At 26.2% G+C, this 25,865-nt stretch overlaps 1 protein-coding gene across 8 annotated transcripts in view; it reads left to right on the top strand.

Annotated features, from left to right (window-relative positions):
* The window catches only part of Calx (sodium/calcium exchanger 3), a 640,265-nt gene that overhangs the window by 254,816 nt on the left and 359,584 nt on the right, over positions 1–25,865 (top strand). The window lies entirely within an intron of this gene.

The raw sequence follows: 25,865 nt of genomic DNA, 5'->3' as shown, positions 1-25,865 counted from the left end.
ATAAACAACAACAAATACCATAGGAAATGTAGTTGATGATTTAATTCTTATTAATATTTAAATGAGTATAATCGACATGATGTAGTTTCTAATTATTCAAGAATGTTGTTCGGTGGACTAAATCGACATAAATATATATTTCTTGGTGTTATTTGGATTTTAGTTATATTAATCGCATATGATGTGCTACTATAGAAAAATGCTCTGGAAGTGTTGGAGTTGCCACACGAATAGGAAATCAAACAATTTTATTTAATTTTGATAATATAAATAATTAGAAGGGACAAAAGTTAGACGATTTTTTTTTGTTTTTTATAGAACATGTTTTCAAAATTTAATTTCTATAGAAAATTTTGCAAAATTTTATTTCTATATAAAATTTCGTCAAAATTTTATTTCTATAGAAAATTTTGTTAACATTTTACTTTAATAGATTTTTTTTTGCCAAAATAATATTTCTACAGAGACTTTTGTCAAAATTTTATTTCTATAGAAAATTCTATCACAATTTTATTTCTATAAAAAAATTTATCAAAATTTTATTGCTAAAGAAAATTTTGTCATAATTTCATTTTTATAGAAAATTTTGTCCACATTTTATATCAATAGAAAATTTTGTCAAAATTTTATTTCAATAGAAAATTTTATCAAAATCTTATTTCTATAGAAATATTTGTCAAATTTTTTTTTCTATAGAAATTTTTGTCAAAATTTAATTTTTTAGAAAATTTTTTCAAAATTTTATTTCTATAGCAAATGTGGTCAAAATTTTATTCCTATAGAAATTTTTGTCAAAATTTTATTCCCATAGAAAATTTTGTCAAAATTTTAGTCCCATAGAAAATTTTGCCAAAATTGTATTTCTGTAGAAAATTTTGTCAAAACCGTATTTCTATAGAAAATTTTGTCAAAATTTCATTTCTATAGAAAATTTTCTCAAAATATAATTTTTTTGAAAATTTTTTCAAAATTTTATTTCTATAAAAAATTTTGTCAAAATTTTATTTCTATAGAAAATTTTGTCAAAATTTTATTTTAATACAAAATTTTGTCAAAATTTTATTTCTATACAAAATTTTGTCAAAATTTTATTTCTATACAAAATTTTGTCAAAATATTATTTCTTTAGAAAATTTTGTCAAAATTTAATTTCAATACAAAATTTTGTCAAAATTTTATTTCTATAGAAAATTTTGTCAAAATTGTATTGCTATAGAAAATTTTGTCAAAATTGTATTGCTATAGAAAATTTTGTCACAATTGTATTGCTATAGAAAATTTCTATCGAAAATTATGTTAATATTATTTCTTTAGAAAATTTAGTTAAAATTTTATTTCTATAGAAAATTTTGTCAAAAATGTATTTCTATAAAAAGTTTTGTCCAAATGTTATTTCTATAGAAAATTTTGTAAAAATGTTATTTCCAAAGAAAATTTTTTCTAAATTTTAGTTCCATAGAAAAATTTGTGAAAATTTTAGTTGTTTTGAAAATTTTGTTAAAATTTTAGTTCTATAGAAAATTTGGACAAAATGTTACTTCTATAGAAATTTTTTTTCTATAGAAAATTTTGACAAAATTTTATTTCTATAGAAAGTTTTGTGACAAAACTTTTGTCCAACTTTTAATTCCGTAGAAAATTTTGTCTAAATTTTATTTCTTTAGAAGATTTTGTCAAATTTTTTCTATAGAAAAATTTTGTCAAAGTTTTATTTTTATAAATAGTTTTGTGAAAATTTTATTTCTATAGAAAAATTTGTCAAAATTTTATTTCAATACAAAATTTTGTGTAAAATTTATTTCTATAGAAAATTTTGTCAAAATTTTATTGCTATTGAAAACTTTGTCAAAAATGTATTGCTATAGAAAATTTTGTCAAAATTTTATTGCTAAAAAAATGTTGTCAACATTTTATTTCTACAGAAACTTTTCTCAAAGTTTTATTTCTATAGAAAATTTTGTCACAATTTTATTTCTATAGAAAATTTTATCAAAATCGTATTTCTATAGAAAATTTTGTCAATATTTTATTTCTATAGAAAATTTTGTCAAAATTTTATTTCTATAGAAAATTTTGTCAAAATTTTATTTCTATAAAAAATTTTGTCAAAATTTTATTTCTATAGAAAATTTTGTCAAAATTTTATTTCTATAGAAACTTATGTCAAAATTTAATGTCAATACAAAATTTTGTCAAAATTTTATTTCTATACAAAATTTTGTTAAAATATTATTTCTTTAGAAAATTTTGTCAACATTTAATTTCGATACAAAATTTTGTCAAAATTTTATTTCTATAGAAAATTTTGTCAAAATTGTATTGCAATAGAAAATTTTGTCAAAATTTTCTTTCTATAGAAAATTTTGTCAAAATATTTCTATAGAAAATTTTTTCAAAAATTTATTTCTATAGAAAGTTTTGTCCAACTTTTAATTTCGTAGACAATTTTGTCTAAATTTTATTTGTTTAGAAGATTTTGTAAAATTTTTTTTCTATAGAAAAATTTTGTCAAAATTTTATTTCAGTACAAAATTTTGTGACAAATTTATTTCTATAGAAAGTTTTGTCAAAATTTTATTGCTATTGAAAACTTTGAAAATTTTGTCAAAATTTTATTTCTATGGAAGATTTTCTCAAAATTTTATTGCTATAGAAAATTTTGTCAAAATTTTAGTTCCATAGAAAAATTTTTCAAAATTTTAGTTCCATAGAAAATTTTGTGCAAATTTTAGTTCTTTAGAAAATTTTGTTAAAATTATAGTTCTATTGCAAATTTTGTCAAAATTTTACTTCTATAGAAAATTTTATTTCTATAGAAAATTTTGACAAAATTTTATTTCTATAGAAAATTTTGTCAAAATATTATTTCTATACAAAATTTTGTCAACATTTTATTTCTATAAATATTTTTGTGAAAATTTTATTTCAATACAAAATTTTGTGAACAATTTATTTCTATAGAAAATTTTGTCAAAGTTGTATTGCTATAGAAGTTTTGTCACTAATTTATTTCTATAGAATTTTTTTTTTTTAATTTTTTTTTCTATAGAAAGTGTTATCAAAATTTTATTTCTATTGAAGATTTTGCCAAAATTTTAGTTCCATAGAAAAATTTGTGAAAATTTTAGTTCTTTAGAAAATGTTGTTAAAATTACAGTTTCATTGCAAATTTTGTCAAAATTTTACTTCTATAGAAAATTTTATTTCTATAGAAAATTTTGTCAAAATATTATTTCTATACAAAATTTTGTCAAAATACAATTTTATTTGAGCCACCGTGGTGCAATGGTAAGCATGCTTGCATACACAAGGTCGTGGGTTCGATTCCTGCTTCGACCGAACACCAAAAGTTTTTCAGCGGTGGATTATCCTACCTCAGTTATGCTGGTGACATTTCTGAGGGTTACAAAACTTCTCTAAGTGGTTTCACTACAATGTGGAACGCCGTTCGGACTAGGCTTTAAAAAGCAGGTCCCTTGTCGTTGAGCTTAACATAGAATCGGGCAGCACTCAGTGATAATAGAGAAGTTCACCAATATGGTATCACAATGGACTGAATAGTCTAAGTGAGCCTGATACATCGGGCTGCCACCTAACCTACAATTTTATTTCTATAGAAAATTTTTTCTAAATTTTATTTCTATAGAAAATTTTATCAACATTTTATTGCTATAGAACATTTTGTCAAAATTTTATTTCTATTGAAATCTGTAGGGAAAGGCCAATCTTTGAATCCAACTAAACCATTTTTTGAGTGTTGCTTCTCAATCAGTGTTGCAAACATTTTTCGGATTGTATTCAAACAACCATATCAACACAATCGTTTCATCTACAAATTACTATATATTCTCGTGCCAACAAAACAAAAATTTATTGTGAATATGCCCCATTAGTAATGCACACTGACATGCTGTACAACCAATAACCCATTGACATTAACATAAAAATGTGTAAATAAAATTTATTTCATTTCTTGTTTAATTGCAAAAATTCGACACTTTGCGTGATGTATCAGGAACGAGAACAGAACATCTTGACTGTGGTGAGTGTGTGTGAGTGTATGTTCACTGTGATATCAGTCCTATTTCTCAATGCGAAACTGAGACGATTCCCAAAAATAGGAAATCATGTCTCCGAAAATTAATTTTCCCCGTTCATATATAAATCATGTCAGACATTCTTGCTTGGCTTTCCTAATTTATGTTTGTGCTAAATATGCTAAATGAAAATGGACGTAGATATTTGCAATGGCAATTAAAGTACCCTACATTGATAAACATGAATTAGGTGACTGACGACGAGCATTGCGGCACATGGTCTTTGTTTGGTGTAATACAACAGTGTTGCCAGTGTTGGGAATTTTCTCCAAATTGGGAACCATTCTTCAGGATCTCGGTAATTTTCAGATATTTGTTGAGACTTTTCGGAATTTTTTCGAAAATCAAATACTTTTTTTCTATTTTCCAAAAAGGACTTAAAGAAATACAGTGAATCAAAAGATAAATATAAAAACAACTCAACACCATCGCCAAAAATTTGGAGAAAATTTTAGCAAAAAAACAAAATAAATAAATAAAAACAAAAAAATATTTCAAACGAAAATTTTGTCACAATTTTGTTTCTATCGAAAATTTTGTCAAAGTTTTATTTTTATAAAAACTTTTATCAAAATTTTTTTTCTATAGAAAATTTTGTCAAAATTTAGTTTCTGCAGAAAATTTTGTCAAAATTTGATTTCTTTAGAAAATTTTGTCAAGATTTCATTACAATAGAAATTTTTGTCAAATTGTATTTCTATAGAAAATTTTCCCAAAATTTTATTTTTATAAAAACTTTTGTCGAAATTTTATTTCTGTAGAAAATTTTGTCCAAATTTTAGTTCTGTAGAACATTTTGTCAAAATTTGATTTCTGTAGAAAATTTTTTCAAAATTTGATTTCAGCAGACAATTTTGTCAAGATTTCATTACAATAGAAAATTTTGTCAAATTGTATTTCTATAGCCAATTTTGTCAACAATTTATTTCTATAGGAAATTTTGTCAAAATTTTATTTTTATAAAAACTTTTATCAAAATTTTATTCCTGTAGAAAATTTTGTCAAAATTTTATTTTTATAAAAAACTTTTTTTTCAAAATTTTATTTCTATAGAAAATTTTGTCAAAATTTAAGTTCTGTAGAAATATTTGTCACAATTTTATTTCTACAAAAATATTTTCAAAATTTGTTCTGTAGGAAACGTTGTCAAAATTTTATTCTTATATAAAAATTGTGTCAACATTTTGTTTCCATGAACAATTTTGTGAAAATTTTATGTCAAAAGAAAATGTTGTCAACGTTTTTTTAATAGAATTTTTTCCAAAATTTTATTGCTATAGATTTTTTTTCAAAATTTGATTTCTATAGAAACTTTTGGCAAGATTTTATTACAATAGAAAATTTTTTCAAATTGTATTGCTATAGAATTTTTTTTTTCAAAATTTGATTTCTATAGAAAATTTTGTCAAAATTTAATTTCTGTAGAAAATTTTTTCACAATTTTATTTCTACAAAAATTTTGCCAACATTTTTTACTGTAAGAAATGTTGTCAAAATTTTATTCTTATAGAAAAATTGTGTTAACATTTTGTTTCCATGAAAAATTTTGTGAAAATTTTATGTCAAAAGAAAATGTTGTCAACTTTTTATTTAAATAGAACATTTTATTAAAATTTTATTCCTATAGAAAATTGTGTCAACATTTTTGTTTCTATAAAGTTTTTTTTTCAATATTTTATTTCTATAAAAAGTATTGTCAAAATTCTATAAAATTGTTGTCAACATTTTTTAAATAGATTTTTTTAAACTGTATATCTATAAAAAAATTGTCAAAAGTTCACTTCTATAGAAAACTTTGTCAAAATTTTATTTCTGTAGAATATTTTGTAAAAATTTTATTTCTATAGAAAATTTTGTAAAAATTTTATTTCAATAGAAAATATTGTCAAAAATTTTATTTCTGTATAAAATGTTGTCAACATTTTGTTTTACGAAAATTTTGTCGAAAATTTATTTATTTAGATAATTTAGTCAAAATTTTATTTATTTAGAAAATTTAGTCAAAATTTTATTTATTTAGAAAATTTTGTCAAAATTTTATTTCTACAAAAAATTGTGTCAAAATTTTTTTGTAGAAAATGTTGTGCAAATTTTATTCTTATAGACAAAGTTTGTCAACATTTTGTTTCCATGAAAAATTTTGTCTCAATTTTATTTCTATAGAAAATTTTGTCAAAATTTTATTTCAAATATTTAATTTAAATAGAAAATGTTTTCAAAATTTTATTCCTATTGAAAATTTTGTATACGTATCAGCCTATTGATCCGAAAAATTAAAAAAAAACACTTTCTTGCATAATATATCAACCACCCTGTACTATACAACTTCAGGTAAAAATAAAATGGTTCAACTCACTAGTTCGGAAAAGTCCTTTTGTTACCGATGTACAATGAAAAGGCCTACAATTTTCATCTAAAATCATTGCAACAAGCTCAAGCTCGAAGCAAGCTCTCAATATAATATTGCAGCAATAGTAAGCATGATTGTTTTGGACCGAACAGCAAAAAGTTTTTCAGCGGTACATTATCTCCTCTCAATAGAGCTGGAGATATTTGTGAGTGTGCCAAAATTTGTCTAAGTTGTTCCATCGCAATGTTGATTACCATTCGGACCAGTCACTGTGGTCCCACTGTACCAAAACTAACCGATAGAAATGTGGTATCACAATGGACTGAATAGTCTAAGTGAGTCTGAAATTTAATCGGGCTGCCACTTTAACCTAACCTAACCTAACCTAACCGAGAGAAAAAGTTTATTTCGCTCGTACTATGTAACAAAAAAAAGCTTAATTCGTGACCACCTGATGTTGGTGATTTAAAACAAATTTCTAAATCAATTAAAAATATGCCAAAAAGTTGCACATTCGCCATCCCATCCCTATTGCAAAAGATCTAAATTTGCAAATTAAAAACTCAAACCCATTTTTCCAGAAGCTTTCTTGTTTGCAATTCATCAACACTAGGAAAAGGATAATTAATTCCATAACCGTTGCAAATTTAAAATTGCAACCTAAAGTAGGGTCTTTTTTAGTTAGCAACCCAAACACAGATCTCGGCAAATGATTTTGTAATTAGGCAAGAAATTATATTGGCCACAATTAAAAACAAAAAGCGACCAAGCGAACGGCTGCAGCAGCAGCAAATTGCATAAATTGAAATGTACATGACCGACAAACACGCGGAGACGCCATGCCATACACTATCACCGGTTATAAATGAAATAGCATTTCACTATGATGACAGTATGAACACAATAACAACAACAACAACATAGTTATTGTGATAGTGCAATGGCTACACTCCATGGCACCAGTAGACTAACTAATTATTAGGCATAGTTGTCAGCTAGCATCACCATTTACTCACCAACATACGAACATACAATGAACAACAACATATGCTGACGTCACAGTTTTACCACATCTCTCTTCTCTTCATATGAATAATACATATCTATATCAGGGATGGAAAATGCAGTACTATAGTACTTTTTACAATACTTTTTCACACTGGTCAGTACCGTAGTACCCCCGCGAATGATTTAGTACCTTTTGTGTAGCCATTTTTCAGCCCATATCAGATATATAGTACAACAGTTTTGACAAAATATTTTAATATTTTAAGAAAGTCTTTAACAAACTTATTTGCTAATAGTCTTTTACAAATTTTTGTCAACATTTTATTTCTATAGGAAATTTTGTCAAAATTTTATTTCTATAGGAAATTTTGTCAAAATTTTATTTCTATAGGAAATTTTGTCAAAATTTTATTTCTATAGAAAATTTTGTTAAAATTTTTTTTCTATAGAAAATTTTGTCAAAATTTTATTTTTGTTAAAATTTTATTTCTATAGGAAATTTTGTCAAAATTGTATTTCTATAGGAAATTTTGTCAAAATTTTATTTCTATATGAAATTTTGTCGACATTTTATTTCTATAGAAAATTTTGTTAAAATTTTATTTCTATAAGAAATTTTGTCAAAATTTTATTTCTATAGGAAATTTTGTCAAAATTTTTTTTTCAATACAAAATTTTGTCAAAATTTTATTTCTATAGAAAATTTTGTCAAAAATTTATTTTTATTTATCCAGAGAAAATTTATGTAGTACCATAAAGTAGAGCTGTGGCAGCCGCGATTACAATACTACGGTAGTCTTTGTGAATATAAGACTAAAAGAAAATACTTAAAATTTAGGAGTTGGCAAACAAAATTTTATTTTCTTTAAAATTCAATTTAAGGGAGCTCTTGACAATAATCTTCCAATGGAATTTTTATTAAAATTTAGTGAAAAATACTTTTTCGCTCAAAAAAGTACCTTTTTTGTACTTTCTTAAAAATTGTATTTTCCATCCCTGGTATGTATACAAAGGTACCGTTAGAAATTTACAGATAAACAGGTTTTGTGTTGTAAATGCCTTATAAATTAATTTCGTAGATGTGAACAACGATGTGCATGTGGTTTTTTGTTAAAATTTTATTTCTATAAGAAATTTTGTCAAAATTTTATTTCTATAGGAAATTTTGTTAAAATTTTATTTCTATAGAAAATTTTGTTAAAATTTTATTTCTATAGGAAATTTTGTCAAAATTTTATTTCTATAGGAAATTTTGTCAAAATTTTATTTCTATAGAAAATTTTGTTAAAATTTTATTTCTATAGGAAATTTTGTCAAAATTTTATTTCTATAGGAAATTTTGTCAAAATTTTATTTCTATACGAAATTTTGTCAAAATTTTATTTCTATAGGAAATTTTGTCAAAATTTTATTTCTATATGAAATTTTGTCGACATTTTATTTCTATAGAACATTTTTTCAACATTTTTTTTCTATAGAAAATTTTGTTAAAATTTTATTTCTATAAGAAATTTTGTCAAAATTTTATTTCTATAGGAAATTTTGTCAAAATTTTATTTCTATAGAAAATTTTGTTAAAATTTTTTTTCTATAGAAAATTTTGTCAAAATTTTATTTCTATAGGAAATTTTGTCAAAATTTTATTTCTATAGGAAATTTTGTCAAAATTTTATTTCTATATGAAATTTTGTCAAAATTTTATTTCTATAGGAAATTTTGTCAAAATTTTATTTCTATATGAAATTTTGTCGACATTTTATTTCTATAGAACATTTTTTCAACATTTTTTTTCTATAGAAAATTTTGTTAAAATTTTATTTCTATAAGAAATTTTGTCAAAATTTTATTTCTATAGAAATTTTGTCAAAATTTTATTTCTATAGAAAATTTTGTTAAAATTTTATTTCTATAGAAAATTTTGTCAAAATTTTATTTCTATAGGAAATTTGTCAAAATTTTATTTCTTAATTTTCATAATTTTCTTTCTATAGAAAATTTTGTCAAAATTTTATTTCTATAGAAAATTGTGTCAAAATTTTATTTCTATAGAAAATTTGGTCAAAATTTTATTTCTATAGAAAACTTTGTCAACATTTTATTTCTATAGAAAATTTTGTCAACATTTTATTTCTATAGAAAATTTTGTCAACATTTTTTTTTCTATAGAAAATTTTGTCAAAATTTTATTTTTGTTACAATTTTATTTCTATAGGAAATTTTGTCAAAATTGTATTTCTATAGGAAATTTTGTCAAAATTTTATTTCTATATGAAATTTTGTCGACATTTTATTTCTATAGAAAATTTTGTTAAAATTTCATTTCTATAAGAAATTTTGTCAAAATTTTATTTCTATAGGAAATTTTGTCAAAATTTTTTTTTCAATACAAAATTTTGTCAAAATTTTATTTCTATAGAAAATGTTGTCAAAAATTTATTTTTATTTATCCAGAGAAAATTTATGTAGTACCATAAAGTAGAGCTGTGGCAGCCGCGATTACAATACTACGGTAGTCTTTGTGAGCGAATATAAGACTAAAAAAAGAAAATACTTAAAATTTAGGAGTTGGCAAACAAAATTTTATTTTCTTTAAAATTCAATTTAAGGGAGCTCTTGACAATAATCTTCCAATGGAATTTTTATTAAAATTTAGTGAAAAATACTTTTTCGCTCAAAAAAGTACCTTTTTTGTACTTTCTTAAAAATTGTATTTTCCATCCCTGATCTATATATGTATGTGTGTGAGTGTATGGGGTATGCAGTTTGGTTCGATAGTAGTGTTGTTTCCTTTATTTCCTACGTTTACGCGTTGGACGATTGAAATCGACCCAATAGCTATAAGTGCAACGAAATTAACATAGAGAATTGTTGTAATCCTATTATGCTTACAAATGTTTAAAATGGAAATTTTCTATTAATATTTTTTTTTTACATTTCGAATGCTTTTAAATCTGTATGGGGGAGGGGGGTTTTCTTAAGGATTCCTTAACATGTGAGCAATTGATATATAATGGTGTTAAGATAGAGAGAGGGGAAAGTTAATAATGCCAATTTAATTCTCTCCTACTTAACATATTACTCTTTTAATGGAGATACTTTATGGAAATAATTGGAGAATTTTATATTACGAAACATTTATCATTGACATTGAAGCAATCCCTTACAAAATTAGGAGATAATCTGAGACAGAGAGACAGAGTGAGAGGGAGAGAAGGTGAATGCTGAAAATTGTCGTAAATGGGAATGATGACTAAAAACAAATCGACTTTCTTTGAATTTTTAGGGCTATAGAATATATGTCAGGTCGTCTTTTGCAAAAACATAGATCAAAACTGAGATTTTTTTGCATATCCAATGCTTGTAGATATGTTGGTGTCTTAATATGTGAATTTATTGATTTAGGATGCTTTGAGAGAGAGAGAGAGAGAGGGAAGATAATAATGTGAATTTAATTCTCTCCTACCTACTATTTTTTTAAATTATGAAAATAATTAGAGAATTATATATAAAGGTAAGTACTATGTTCGTTTTTCGAGTTGAAATTTTAGCGGTTACTTTATAAAAACAGTTTAATATAAAGCAGATAAATTAATTCAATTGATACGCAGTTTCTGGTTCCCCTAAATTTCGACAAGACATTATGGGAATATGTTTGCTTTCATTTATAATTTTGATTATTTCAGGAAAGGTAATCGCGGAAATAAAGGGATTTTCCACTCGAAAACCGAACATAGTACTCACCTTAACTTCTAACACGAACGGAATATCGCTGACATTGAATTAATACATTACAAAATTAGGAGAGAATCAGAGAGAGAGAGACAGAGGGCGAGAGAGAAAAATAAATGGTGAAATCTCTAAATCGTAGTAAATAGGTATGATAATCCACAACAAAAATATTTTTAAAATATACATCTTATCGTCTTTTGCAAAAATCTTTTTATGAAAAACTTTCGTACTTCTAATGAAATTTAATGAAGAATATACGAAAATCGTATGAACAATGTTCCGTTACCAGCACCATAAATTAAATATAAACAAGTATAGACGGCCGTAAGTTCGGCCAGGCCGAATCTTATGTACCCTCCACCATGGATTGCGTAGAAACTTCTACGAAAGACTGTCATCCACAATCGAATTAATTGGGTTGTGGTATCTAAAAACTTCTTAACATCGTTTTCTAAATTGTTAGTTAGTCCATACGTGGTATATATTAGACAAACAAGGTATGTATAGGTAAGTCTACAAATAATTACGAATCGATATGTACTTTTGTACGGTACGTACAGTGCCAGAATTGAAATATGGAAGTCGCTTATATGTGGGCTATATACAATTATGAACTTGATATGAACCAATTGTTGTTTGATTGGGGATCGATTTATCTGGGGGCTATATATAACTATAGACCGATATGGACCTAGTTAGGCATGGTGGTTAACGGCCATATACTAGCACAATGTACCAAATTTCAACTGACTCGGATGAAATTTGCTCCTCCAAGAGACTCCAAAACCAAATATCGGGATAGGTTTATATGGGGGCTATATATAATTATGGACTGATATGGACCACTTTTGGCATTGTTGTTAAATATCATATACTACCACCACGTATCAAATTTCAACCAGATCGGATGAATTTTGCTTCTCCAAAAGGCACCGGAGGTCAAATCTGGGGATCGGTTTATATGGGGGCTATATATAATTATGGACTGATATGAACCAAATCCTGCATGGATCCGAATTTCAACCGAATCGGATAAATTTTGCTCTTCCAAGGGGCTCCGGAGGTCAAATCTGGGGATCGGTTTATATGGGGGCTATATATAATTATAAACCAATTTCCACCAATTTTTGCATTGGTGTTTGAGGCCATATATTAACACCATGTGCCAAATTTCAGCCGGATCGGATGAAATTTGCTTCTCTTAGAGGCTCCGCAAGCCAAATCGGGGGATCGGTTTATATGGGGGCTATATATAATTATGAACCGATGTGGACCAATTTTTGCATGGTTGTTAAAGACCATATACCAACACCATGTACCAAATTTCAGCCAAATCGGATGAAATTTGCTTCTCTTAGAGGCTTCGCAAGCCAAATCGGGGGATTGGTTTATATGGGGGCTATATATAATTATGGACCGATGCAGACCAATTTCTGCATGGTTGATAAAGACCATATACTAACACTATGTACCAAATTTTAGCCGGATCGGATGAAATTTGCTTCTCTTAGAGGGTCTGCAACCCAAACTTGGGGGTCCGTTTATATGGAGCCTATACGTAAAAGTGGACCGATATGGACCATTTGCAATACTATCCGACCTACATCAATAACAACTACTTGTGCCAAGTTTCAAGTCGATAGCTTGTTTCGTTCGGAAGTTAGCGTGATTTCAACAGACGGACGGACATGCTCAGATCGACTCAGAATTTCACCACGACCCAGAATATATATACTTTATGGGGTCTTAGAGCAATATTTCGATGTGTTACAAACGGAATGACAAAGTTAATATACCCCCATCCTATGGTGGAGGGTATAAAAATTCCTCTCAATGCCCCTCGTCGTAGTAGTTTAATTGAAAATATGTAGAATTTTATGTGGATTTATTCCCTAAATAAGTGAAATCGGGAGATCTGTCTATACGGAGAATTTACCAGAAAATTTACCAATAAAACCAAAATTCGACACCGGTTTTTGTGGTCCTAAAATACCTCTAGATTTCAAATTTCACTCTAAAAATTAATTTCGAAAATCATATTTCTTTGGGTTACACACTTATTATGCACCCTTCACCTTCCTATGGTGGCACGTATCAAAAAGCCATATGGTTACCCCCGGTCATGGCTCAATATCGATGGCAATGCCGAATATCCATGGAAAGAAGCTGGGTGTGATGTGTTATGAGCTGTTGAAGCCGAGTGAAATGATCACAGGAGATTGTATACAATTAATGCGTTTGAGCTAAGTATTCCACAATATATGGGAAGACGCGACATGATTCAAAACCCGTAGAAACTTATTTTGAAACACTGAAATGGGAAGTCCTTCTGTTTACCACTTGTTTAGATCGATGACGCTCATTTGGAATTCCGTCCTTATGAAGGTTTAGTCAGAAGACGAGTCGCTTCTTGTCGGGGAATCCGTATGTTACCTGAAAAAAAGGGGTGGTGGGGGGGGGGGGGGGGGGGTTCATAATACTTTGTATGATCAGGCCCAATAGTATTTCCAAGTGAAACCTTTTTTCACAACAGTTTTCAAATCAAATGAAATCTTTTGAATTGACCAAAATCGACTTCGTTGATTTATAATATTTTAGACATTACGTCAGTTCATCCTATTGCAAAAACATAGACCGAATCAACCCTCAATTTTTCAATGTTATGTGATGTAGACATCAGGATACAATTAAATACTTGTACTGCTGCAAATTTCTCAAGAAGATGGCTGGACAGTTCATAATTCATCCATAACGATATATCTGAGAAATGCAAAACTAAATGTGAGTAAAAATAAATAATAATAAATATAATGTTCTAAAATCATATGAACAAGAGCCGCATATACAATATAATAAGCAATAATTGTCAAAAATGTACACAAAAGGTAAAAATAGATTTATTAGCGGGTCTGGAACAAAGGAATTATGTTTTCAAAAAAAGCTATAGTGTAGATGCAGCTTTGCTGTAGTAATTTTTTTATGCCTTCCACCATAGGATGGGGGTATATTAACTTTGTCATTCCGTTTGTAACACATCCAAATATTGCTCAAAGTCCCCATAATCTATAACCCCCATATTCATAAAAGTAAACGTAAACTTTAAACTTGCTATTACCATACAAATTCCTTCGATAAACTATCAGTAAATTATTATGAATATGGGCATATATATTCTGGGTCGTGGTGAAATTCTGAGTCGATCTAAGAATGTCCGTCCGTCCGTCTGTTGAAATCACGCTAACTTCTGAACGAAACAAGCTATCGACTTGAAACTTGGCGCAAGTAGTTGTTATTGATGTAGGTCGAATGTTATTGTAAATGGGCCATATTGGACCACTCTTACGTATAGCCCCCATATAAACCGACCCCCTGATTTGGTTTGTGAAGCCTCTTAGAGAAGCAAATTTGATCCGATCCGGTTGAAATTTGGTACGTGGTGTTAGTGTATGGTCTTTAACAACCATGCAAAAATTCGTCCATATCGGTACATAATTAAATATAGCCCCCATTTAAACCGATCCCCAGATTTGACCTCCGGAGCCTCTTGGAGGAGCAAAATTCATCCGATCCGGTTGAAATTTGGCACATTATCGCTATATCGCTAAAAATAATCTAACATTTTATTTCTATAGAAAATTTTGTCAAAATTTTATTTCTATAGAAAATTTTATCAAAATTTTATTTCTATAGAAAATTTTGTCAAAATTTTATTTCTATAGAAAATTTTGTCTAAATTTTATTTCTATAGAAAATTTTGTCTAAATTTTATTTCTATAGAAAATTTTGTCTAAATTTTATTTCTATAGAAAATTTTGTCTAAATTTTATTTCTATAGAAAATTTTGTCTAAATTTTATTTCTATAAAAAATTTTGTCTAAATTTTATTTCTATAGAAAATTTTGTCTAAATTTTATTTCTATAGAAAATTTTGTCAACATTTTATTTCTATAGTATATTTTGTCAACATATTATTTCTATAGAAAATTTTGTCAATCCGAATTATATACGTATTTATTAATCGGCCTTTTTTTTTGTTTAATATATACCCGGTATGGACTTACAATTTAGAAGACCCAAGTACTTCGATTGTGGATGACAGTCTGTAGTAGAAGTTTCTACGCAATCCATGACCTGGCCGAACTTACGGGCTTATATTGGATAAGTCGATACTCGTATTGAATATTCGGATTCGAAATCTTTTCATTTTATTTCTATAGAAAATTTTGTATAAATTTTATCAAAATTGTATTTCTCTAGAAAATTTTGTGTAAATTGTATTTCTATAGAAAATTTTGTCAAAATTTTATTTCTATAGAAAATTTTGTCAAAATTTTATTTCTATAGAAAATTTGGTCTAAATTTTATTTCTATAGAAAACTTTGTCAAAATTTTATTTCTATAAGAAATTTTGTAAACATTTTATTTCTATAGAAAATTTTGTCAAAATTTTATTTCTATAGAAAATTTTGTCGAAATTTTATTTCTATAGAAAATTTTATTTCTATAGAAAATTTTGTCAAAATTTTATTTCTATAGAAAATTTGGTCTAAATTTTATTTCTATAGAAAATTTTGTCAAAATTTTATTTCTATAAGAAATTTTGTAAACATTTTATTTCTATAGAAAATTTTGTCAAAATTTTATTTCTATAGAAAATTTTGTCAAAATTTTATTTCTATAGAAAATTTTGTCAAAATTTTATTTCTATAGAAAATTTTGCAAAATTTTATTTCTATAGAAAATTTTGTCAAAATTTTATTTCCATAGGAAATTTTGTCAAGATTTTGTTTCTAAAGAAAATTTTGTCAAAATTTTATTTCTATAGAAAATTTTGTCTAAATGTTTTTCTATAGAAAATTATGTCAAAATTTTAATTCTATACAAAATGTTGTCAAGATTTTATTTCTATAGACAATTTTGTCTAAATTTTATTTCTATAGAAAATTTTGTCAAAATTTTATTTCTATAAAATTTTTTCAAGATTTTTTTTTATAGAAAATTTTGTCAAAATTTTATTTCTATAGAAAATTTTGTGTAAATTTTATTTCTATAGAAAATTTTGTCTAAATTTTATTTGTATAGAAAATTTTGTCTAAATTTTATTTCTATAAGAAATTTTGTAAAAAAATTAATTCTATAGAAAAATTTGTCAAAATTTTATTTCTATAGAAAATTTTGTCAAAATTTTATTTCTATAGAAAATTTTGTCTAAATTTTATTTCTATAGAAAATTTTGTCTAAATTTTATTTCTATAGAAAATTTTGTCCAAATTTTATTTCTATAGAAAATTTTGTCAATCTGAATTATATACGTATTTAATCGGCCTTTTTTTTGTTTAATATATACCCGGTATGGACTTACAATTTAGAAGACCCAAGTAATTCGATTGTGGATGACAGTCTGTAGTAGAAGTTTCTACGCAATCCATGGCCTGGCCGAACTTACGGCCGTATATACTTGTTATTGGATAAGTCGATACTCGTTATTTCCGAAAATCATAAAACCAAAAGTGTGAAGAAAATAAGCAATGTCATAATGAACTATAAAGTTAGTCTCATGTATTGAATATTCGGATTCGAAACCTTTTCATTGGCTTTATTCTTTTACGCGTAGGAATATTATATACGAATGATACATATTTGGCGAAATCTGTATATCTATCCTTCACAAAGACCGTATAAATTATAGGTTACAAATTAATCAGCTTGATCTATTATATATAAAACTTATTTGGTTATTTTTTTCCATATATCAAAATATCAATATGGATACAATTTTGGTATTCGTATTTTTTTAACATCCCACAGTCAACTAATATATATCTGGTATTGATTTTTCGTATTCGAAATTGAATTAGAAACTTTTTCCAATATATTGTTTTTTTATGTTTTCACGTGGGAATGTTGTAAACGAATAGTGCATATTTGGTGACATTTTTATAAATGACCCACACAAAAGTCTATTTTTAGTTATTTAATATATAATAGGTAAATCATATGTTAATTGGTAACATATTAGCCTGATTTAGTATATATTCGTAAAACATATTTTTTATCTTTTGCCATATAGCCAAAGCTCAATATGGACATAGTTTGGACATTTGTAATCTTTTCCATCCCACATCATACTATCGTATATCAGTTATTGTTTATTTCTATTTAAAATTGAATTTGAAACATTTGCCAATGGATTTGTTCGTTTTTCATGTAGAAATATTGTATACCAATGATGCTTATTTGGTGAAATCGGGTTATTCGAAATAAAATTCAGTATATAATACGTAAATCAGAGGATACCAATTAATCAGCCCGATGTAATATATTTTCGTACAACTTATTTGGTTAACTTTTGCCATATATCAAGAGATCAATATGGACATCAAGAGATCAATATGGACATAATTTGAACATTTGTAATTTTTCCATATCCAAGTATCGTAGGTTCAACTGATTTATTAAAGTGTGTTATACTAATTTTGTTATTAAGACATTTATCTAAAAATTTCCAAAAACCATGGTGGTGACATCAGATCTTATGTTGTTTGTTTTCACCAAAATGTGCGTGCCCTATAGATAATATATACTGTCATAAAAATAATTTTTACATTAATATTTTTTTTTTTGCTGGTCGAGGGTTTGAGTTAAGTTGTAACGAAAACGATGACGTTAACGTATCATGAAACTCGTTTGTTTTGGAATCATCTTCATCATCATTGGATTCTTCATCATCGTCTGTTGAATTCCAAAACACAATAATTTTATAATCGTCCAAAAAACGTCGTCATGAATAGCTGTGGAATGCCACAGTGGTACCCTGTAGCATAGTGGGTTCACACTAGGCACTAAATCTACTCAAAGTTGATTTCGTCTGGTTTCAGTACATTTGCAATGAGGAAATATCAGCTGTCTCGTGGATTATTTAAAAACTCGGTGAAAATCCAAACTCAAGCATTTGCCCAACGAAAAAACGTATCCACAAAATCTATTAAAATACTCATTTTGGATCCAAAAGTGCTGCAGAATTCGATCAGATGCAATGAATTTTAGATCATAGCGAGGAAGTCATCAATTCAGAAAATTTAAATTTATTTCGAAAATTTCATAAAATAAAGTATTTTTATATATTATGACACAATTTTCTATAGAAATAAAGTGTTGACATAATTTTTTTTATAGCAATCAAATGTTGACAAAATTTTCTATAGAAATAAAAAGTTGACAAAAATTTCTATTGAAATAAAATTTTGACAACGATTTCTATAGAATAAAATTTTGACAAAATTTTCTACAGAAATAAAATTTTGACAAAATTTCCTATGGGAATAAAATTTTAATAAAATTTTCAATGGAAATAAAATTTTGAGAATAATTTGTTTTCAATTAAAGCTTTGGCAAAATCCTCTATAAAAATAAAATGTTGACAAAATTTTCTATACAAATAGCATATTGACAAAATTTTCTATAGAGATAAAATTTTTACAAAAATTTCCTATAGAAATAAAATTCTTGCAAAATTTTCTATAAAAATTACATTTTGACAAAATTTTCTATGGGATTAAAATTTTAACAAAATTTTCAATGGAAATAAAATTTTAACAAAATTTTCAACGGAAATAAAATTTTGAGAATAATTTGTTGCAATTAAAACTTCGGCAAAATCTTCTATAGAAATAAAATGTTGACAAAAATTTTTATAGAAATTACATTTTGCAAAATTTTCTTTAGAAATAAAGTTTTGACAACATTTTCTATAGAAATAAAATTTTGACAAAATTACATAGAAATAAATTGTGATAATATTTTTCTAAAGAAATATTTTTTTTTAATTTTTGGTAGATTGGTTTGGCACGAGTGGCAACCGTTAGAAATAAAATTTTGACAAAATTTTCTATGGAAATAAAATTTTGACAAAATTTTCTGTAGAAATAAAATCTTGACAAAATTTTCTGTAGAAATAAAATCTTGACAAAATTTTCTGTAGAAATAAAATTTTGACAAAATTAAATTCAAATAAATTTTGACAAAATTTTTCTATAGAAATATATTTTTTTTCAAATTTTTGGTAGATTGTTTTTGGCACGAGTGGCAACCGTTAGAAATAAAATTTTGACAAAATTTTTAATAGAAATTAAATTTTGACAAAATTTTCTATAGAAATAAAATTTTGACAAAATTTTCTATAGAAATAAAATTTTGACAAAATTTTCTATAGAAATAAAATTTTGACAAAATTTTCTGCCGCAATAAAATTGTGACAAAATTTTTTGTAGAAATAAAATTTTGACAAAATTTTCTGTAGAAATAAAATTTTGTCAAATTTTCTGTAGAAATAAAATTTTGACAAAATTTTCTATAAAAATGAAAGTTTGACAAAATTTTCTATAGAAATGAAATTTTGACAAAATTTCCTATAGAAATAAAATTTTGACAAAATTTTCAATAGAAATAAAATTTTGATACGAATTTCTATCGGAAAAAAAATTGACAAAATAAAATTTTGACAACGATTTCTATAGAAATAAAATTTTCAATGGAAATAAAATTTTGAGAATATTTTTTTAATTAAAATTTTGGAAAAATCTTCCATAGAAATAAAATGTTGACAAAATTTTCTATAGAAATAAAATGTTGTCAAAATTTTCTATAGAAATGCAATTTTGACAAAATTTTCTGTAGAAATAAAATTTTGACTAAATTTTCTATAGAAATAAAATTTTGACAAAATTTTCTATAGAAATACAATTTTGACAAAATTTCCTATAGGAATAAAATTTTGACAAAATTTTAAATGGAAATAAAATTGTGAGAATATTTTTTTTTTATTAAAACTTTTGCAAAATCTTCTATACAAATAAAATGTTGACAAAATTTTCTATAGAAATAAAATGTTGACAAAATTTTCTATACAAATAATATATTGACAACATTTTCTATAGCAATAACATTTTCAGATTTTTTTTATAGAAATAAAACTTTAGCAAAAATTTCTATAGAAATTAAATTTTGACAAAATTTTCCATAGAAATAAAATTTTGATACAATTTTCTATAGGAATAAAAATTGACAAAATTTCTATTGAAAAAAAATCATATGGGAATAAAATTTTGACAAAATTTTCAATGGAAATACAATTTTGAGAATATTTTTTTTGAATTAAAACTTTGGCAAAATCTTCTATAGAAATAAAATGTTGACAAAATTTTCTATAGAAAAAAATGTTGACAAAATTTTCTATAGAAATAACATATTGATAAAATTTTCTATAGAAATGAAATTTTGACAAAATTTTCTATAGAAATAAAATTTCGAAAAAATTTTCTACAGAAATAAAATTTTGACAAAATTTTCCATAGAAATAAAATGTTGATACAATTTTCTATAGGAATAAAAATTGACAAAAATTTCTATAGAAATAAAATTTTGACAACGATTTCTATAGAAATAAAATTTTGACAAAATTTTCTATAGAAATAACATTTTGACAAAATTTTCAATGGAAATAAAATTTTGAGAATAATTTTTTTTAATCAAAACTTTAGAAAAATCTTCTATAGAAATAAAATTTTATCAAAATTTTCTATAGAAATGCAATTTTTCTATAGAAATAAAATTTTGACAAAATTTTTTATAGAAATAAAATTTTGATATAATTTTCTATAGGAATAAAAATTGACAAAAATTTCTCTTGAAATAAAATTTTAACAAAGATTTCTATTGAAATAAAATTTTAACAAAGATTTAGAAATAAAATGTTGACAAAATTTTCTATAGAAATAATATATTGACAACATTTTCTATAGAAATAACATTTTCAGATTTTTTTTATAGAAATAAAACTTTAGCAAAAATTTCTATAGAAATAAAATTTTGACAAAATTTTCCATAGAAATAAAATTTTGATACAATTTTCTATAGGAATAAAAATTGACAAAAATTTCTATTGAAAAAAAATTTCCTATGGGAATAAAATTTTGACAAAATTTTCAATGGAAATACAATTTTGAGAATATTTTTTTTGAATTAAAACTTTGGCCAAATCTTCTATAGAAATAAAATGTTGACAAAATTTTCTATAGAAAAAAAAAAAAAATGTTGACAAAATTTTCTATAGCAATAACATATTGATAAAATTTTTTATAGAAATGATAATAAATATAATAAATAAAATTTCGAAAAAATTTTCTGCAGAAAGAAAATTTTGACAAAATTTTCCATAGAAATAAAATGTTGATACAATTTTCTATAGGAATAAAAATTGACAAAAATTTCTATAGAAATAAAATTTTGACAACGATTTCTATAGAAATAAAATTTTGACAAAATTTTCAATGGAAATAAAATTTTGAGAATAATTGTTTTTAATTAAAACTTTGGAAAAATTTTCTATAGATTCTGTAGAAATAAAATTTTGACAAAATTTTCTGTAGAAATAAAATTTTGACAAAATTTTCTATAGAAATAAAATTTTGATACAATTTTCTATAGGAATAAAAATTGACAAAAATTTCTATTGAAATAAAATTTTAACAAAGATTTCTATAGAAAAAAAATTTTGACAAAATTTTCTATAGAAATAAAATTGTAACAATTTTTTGTATAGAAATAAAATTTTGACAAATTTTTCTATAGAAATAAAATTTTGACAACAAATAAAGTGTTGAAAAAATTTTCTATAGAAATAAAATTGTGACAACAATTTCTACAGAAATAAAATTTTGATAAAATTTTCTCTAGAAATAAAATTTTGACAACAATTTCTAAAAAAATAAAATTTTAAAAACATGTTCTATAGAAATAAAATTTTGTCAACATTTTATTTCTATAGAAAATTTTGACAATTAAATAGAAATAAATTTTGACAAAATGTTTCTATAGAAAAGCATTTTTTTAATTTTTGATATATCGTTTTTGGCACGTTGCCTCTCATCATCATACAAAACATGCCGAATCCTCTGCTGCTCCTATTCAGCACCGTTGTCCAATTGACTGTTACCCCACTCTCTTTGAGTAGGTCTCCACTCTTTTGTTTCAATCTGTCTATGATATGGTGACTGGTGATAAATTGTGGATCATATGAGGCCGAATGTAAACAACAGTAGAAATTTCGACACCTGAAGAAGCGGTTGATGCGTTCAGAATGCATGTTTTTGGGGTCAGCATCAGATCAGACTTTTAGGTATAGCCATACAAACCAACCCCCATTTATAATTCCGGTGCCAAGGTCTTATCATTCTAAAAACGCGCCCTTCATGAACCATTGTTCGTCTGCTCATATTCGGCAGAAATGTACTCTCAATTCTAGGTGCCAGGTCATTTTGTCCATGGTCCTCCTCTCCTACTCTCGTTGAGTAGTTCTTCAGCCTTTTTCTTATCAAGCGAGTCATTGGTTCACATCGCTTTATGTGTCTCACGTGCCCATTCATCCAACCTGGTTTGCGTTGCATATAAAGCACTTGCTTTCCCTAAGTTCCAAATTGCCTCTGTTAAGAACCGGTTTACGGGTTTTCCCAATATTTTGTCATCGCAATCGTTCTTCCTACACCTTCACGCAGAGAAGGAATTGGATCACGTCCTAAATGTTATTTTTGGATGGGGAGAAAACAAAATTTTTGGCACAAAAATTTTATTATGTAGTGGTTAGGTTAGGTTATGTGGCAGCCCGATGTATCAGGCTCACTTAGACTATTCAGTCCATTGTAATACCACAGTGGTGAACTCCTCTCTTGTAGTAGTGGTTACCGTAAGACGTTGTAAAATTAAAAAAATACATTTTCCATTATTCCCCATTGATAAGATGTCCATCGAATGCTTTCTCATTTCAAGATGTTTGTACCACTGTGTCCTCGTATAATGTATGACAGCATCAGCAACAGTCGAACACAAATAACATAAACATTGATTTACTACTACTACTACTATTGCTCCATCACTTCTTTCACGACCCCATATTAGCGATGACAGTAACAGCAGTTCCATCAACCATCATCAGCTGTTAAAAACCTTCACATTGAATTACTCACCACTCCCCCACCCTCACAAGTGCTTTGTGTTTTTATTCCAACACTCCATTTCAAATGATGTCATCTGCTCTCACATATGCAAAGCGCCTCTTTTGCTAAAAAGATGAGTGGTGTGTGAGTGTGCAAACATCACGAGAGTAAATGGCACCATAACCGAAGTGAGTAACAATCTTCTTGTATTGCTTACTAAAGGTCCAATATGGCTGTTGTTGTTGCTGCTGCCGTTACATTATGTGGGTCTGTTGTGTTTACCAAGTTTGACATTTGACGCCAGGCCAACACCAACAACTTTTGTTGTTTAGCATCTTTTGTGACACTTGTTTGCGTTTTGTTGTATTCTTGCAGTTGTTGCTTTTTCTTATGTTTGTGTTTTTGAGGTTTTGTTTTTTCTTTTCTGATGTTTGTCGCGTTATGGTTTTCCATCACTGGTGTGGCTATCTCCTCGCCGCCAGTGTGGGTGGGGATGACGTAGAAAAATGCCATGAAATTATAAAAATAATTGATTCTGTTGTTGTTGTTGTTTTGTTCTGGCTGTTTGGTTAGCTTCTGCTTGTGTTTCTATAGTCACTGTCTCTTTTTGTTTTATTATGCTAATTCAATTTGATCTGTCATAAAATCGGTCAAGCGCCTTGTGTTCTCTCATATTTTTATGAGAGTTGCTCTCTCCCCCCCCCCCCCCCCTTGATGGATTCCAGACTGGTACATTTGTTTGTTTGTTTTTTTTTTTTTTGTTAGTTATTTCTCTGTCAAAAAAATACCAACAATGGTCCACTGACACTGTTAATTAATTAATTCAATTAAAATTGACCAAGTGTATTTTTTTCCCTCCCCATCCAGATGGGTTTGTGCACGTTGAAAATATGATTTTATTGGAATCACAATAAAGTTATTTTTGTTATTTATTATGTTGACAATCAATGTGTTATACATATGATGTGTTAAATAATGATCAATTAGGATCATACTTTTATTCATAAAACTTTTTTAGATCATGTAACAATGGAATGTAAGGCAAATCAATATTGAATGTTAATCTGATATCCAAAAGTGTGGGTGCCAGTAATGCAGAAGTGTGGATGCCAGTAATGCAGAAAGTAATATAATTGTTTACATTACATGAGAGTTTACCTGTTTTTATACCCTCCTCCATAGGATGTCATTCCGTTTGTAACACATTCAAAATATTCGTCTAAGACCCCAAAAAAGTGTTTATACACTCTGGGTCGAATTTAAATTTTGAGTCGATCTAGCGATATGCGTCCGTCCGGAGCTGTTAGGTCAGATGATATTGGAAATTGATCATACTAGACTTTTAGGTATAGCACCCAAATAAATCGACCCCTCCCAATTTTACTTCCGGTGCATCTTTGGATACCAAATTTCATCCAATCCATTTAAAATTGGGTACGTAATGTTAGTATATGTCCTGTAATAACCATGCAGAAATTGATCCATATCCATCCATAATTATATATAGCCATCTACAGAAAGTTTTGTAAAATATTTATTTTTATAGAAAATTTTGTAAAAATTTTATTTCTAACGAAAATTTTGTCAAAATTTTATTTCTATAGAGAATTTTCACAAAATTGTTATTCTACAGACAATATCGTAAAAAATTAATTTCTATAGAAAATGTTCTCAAAATATTATTTCTATTGAAAATTTTGTCAAACTTTTCTTTCTGTGTGAAAAATTTGTCAAAATTTTATTTCTATAGAAAATTTTGTCAAAATTTTATTTCTATAGAAAATTTTGTAAAAATTTTATTTCTATAGAAAATTTTGTCGAAATTTTATTTCTATAGAAAATTTTGTCAAAATTTTATTTCTATAGAAAATTTTGTCAAAATTTTATTTCTATACAAAATTTTGTCAAAATTTTATTTCTATACAAAATTTTGTCAAAATTTTATTTCTATACAAAATTTTGTCAAAATTTAATTTCTATAGACAATTTTGTTAAAATTTTATTTCTATAGAAAATTTTGTTAAAATTTTATTTCTATCGAAGGGAACCACCGTGGTGCAATGGTTAGCATGCCCGCCTTGCATACACAAGGCCGTGGGTTCGATTCCTGCTTCGACCGAACATCAAAAAGTTTTTCAGCGGTGGATTATCCCACCTCAGTAATGCTGGTGACATATCTGAGGGTTTCAAAACTTCTCTAAGTGGTTTCACTGCAATGTGGAACGCCGTTCGGAATCGGCTATAAAAAAGGAGGTCCCTTGTCATTGAGCTTAACATGGAATCGGGCAGCACTCAGTGATAAGAGAGAAGTTCACCAATGTGGTATCACAATGGACTGAATAGTCTAAGTGAGCCTGATACATCGGGCTGCAACCTAACCTAACCTAACCTATTTCTATCGAAAATTTTGTTAAAATTTTATTTCTATAGAAAAGTTCGCCAAAATTGTATTTCTATAGAGAATTATGTCAACATTTTATTTCTATAGAACATTTTGTCAAAATTTTATTTCTAGAGAACACTTTGTCAAAATTTTGTTTCTACAGAACATTTTGTCAAAATTTTATTTCTATGGAAAATTTTGTCAAAATTGTATATCTATAGAAAACGTTGTCAAAGTTTTATTTCTGTAGAGAATTTTGTCAAAATTTTATTTCTATAGAAAACATTTTATTTCTATAGAAAATTTTG

Source organism: Haematobia irritans, chromosome 1 (genome assembly GCF_050003625.1).
Source record: "Haematobia irritans isolate KBUSLIRL chromosome 1, ASM5000362v1, whole genome shotgun sequence".
Lineage (NCBI taxonomy): Eukaryota > Metazoa > Arthropoda > Insecta > Diptera > Muscidae > Haematobia > Haematobia irritans.
Note: the sequence above shows the minus strand (reverse complement) of the source record. Positions and strands in the feature narration are given on the sequence as shown.